The following is a 1,478-nucleotide window of genomic DNA, read 5'->3' as shown; positions in this document are numbered from 1 at the left end:
ATATATATATATATATATATGCGCACACACACACATAGATATAAACGTATTCTCCGTTGAGATATTGCAGCCGCTGCTGTGTCCAGGCCCAGGAGCCTTAGCACTGTGCTGTGATGTCACTCAATACCACTGACATCACTAGGTGTAAACAACATCTCTCCTTTGCTGTGTATGTGACTATGGAGCTGTTTGGTGATGTCGTCTATTACGGCCTTCATAGAAGCAACAGGAGATTGTTGCATCCATCTTGAACCCTCAGAACTACAGTGCTATGATGTCACTCACTTCCACAGGCCTTGCAGAGTGTAAACAACAACAACCCAGCTTTGTTGTGTATGTAACCAAAGGGATTTGTGATGTCACCTAGAACCTTCACAGCAGCGACAGCTTTATGAGGAGCATCAGCACTGCTCTGCCTGAGCAGAACCATCACCGCCATAGGTTGTCAAATAACCCGGATTTAACCCACACAGGTAAGTCCAATGGGGTGCAGGCATGTCCTCTATGCTTACAGCTTCCCGTGGGTGTTGGTTTGATACCGTTTGGGGACAGCCAAGGAGGCATCTGCAGGCAACAAAGGTAGGTGTGTGCTTGTGTGTGTGTTTCCTATGCAGATCCTAAGCCCAGTGTCACATGCAAGTAGGAGGAGTAAGAAGGGTTCCTGGCAAATCCGGGTTATGGATTGCATTTAAAAAGGCCCCGTGGGAGTGCAATGGGCCCCTGTCTTGCTGCTTAGCAATAATGGTATGGGTTTAGGTTCTGCTGTGTGTACTGGTGGTTGACTGCCCCCCAGCCCAGAGTGTGCATGGAAAATTGTCTGGCAGCCTCCCTGACAGCAAGCAGTGATAGTGCCCATGAAGGGGACCTTGTTGGGCCCGCCCCTTTCACGGTTATCGCTTCTCGGCCTTTTGGCTAAGATCAAGTGTAGTATCTGTTCTTATCAGTTTAATATCTGATACGTCCCCTATCTGGGGACCATATATTAAATGGATTTTTGAGAACGGGGGCCGATTTCGAAGCTTGCTTCCGTCGCCCTATGCATTGACCCGATATGGCAGTATCTTCGGGTACAGTGCACCACCCCCTTACAGGGTTAAAAAGAAAGATTCCTACTTTCATTGCTACCTGCTTGCTGGCTAGCCAGCTAGCCAGCCCTGTGGGCCTTGCTGCTGCTGCAGCCAAAAAACAAAAGGTGGTGCTGCTGCTGCTTCTGCTGCTTCTGCTTCTGCTTGTGTCTGGCCCCTGTTGGAGCGTCCAGGCACAGGACTTCTGCTGCTGCTGACTAAATGGCCTCCTTAATTGGATCATTTGAGTAGCCAGCACACCTGTGCAGGTAGGGCATGACATGATAGGCAGCTGCCTTGATAGCGGGTGGGTGCTGAATGTTCCTAATTGACAAAATAAGATTAATGCTTATGAAGAAATATAAAATCTCATCCCTTCCCCAATATCGCGCCACACCCCTACCCCTTAATTCC

The 1,478-nt window shown here is 48.8% G+C and overlaps 1 non-coding gene across 1 annotated transcript; it reads left to right on the top strand.

Moving 5' to 3' along the window:
* The first annotated feature begins 892 nt into the window (after window positions 1-892).
* On the top strand, window positions 893-1,083 carry LOC130347186 (U2 spliceosomal RNA). The gene has a single exon (XR_008885164.1). It is a non-coding gene; the product is annotated as a U2 spliceosomal RNA (small nuclear RNA).
* Window positions 1,084-1,478: the final 395 nt, after the last annotated feature.

This window comes from Hyla sarda, unplaced genomic scaffold, assembly GCF_029499605.1.
Source record: "Hyla sarda isolate aHylSar1 unplaced genomic scaffold, aHylSar1.hap1 scaffold_813, whole genome shotgun sequence".
NCBI lineage: Eukaryota > Metazoa > Chordata > Amphibia > Anura > Hylidae > Hyla > Hyla sarda.
The sequence above is the reverse complement of the archived record's forward strand: the minus strand, read 5'-3'. Positions and strand labels throughout refer to the sequence as shown.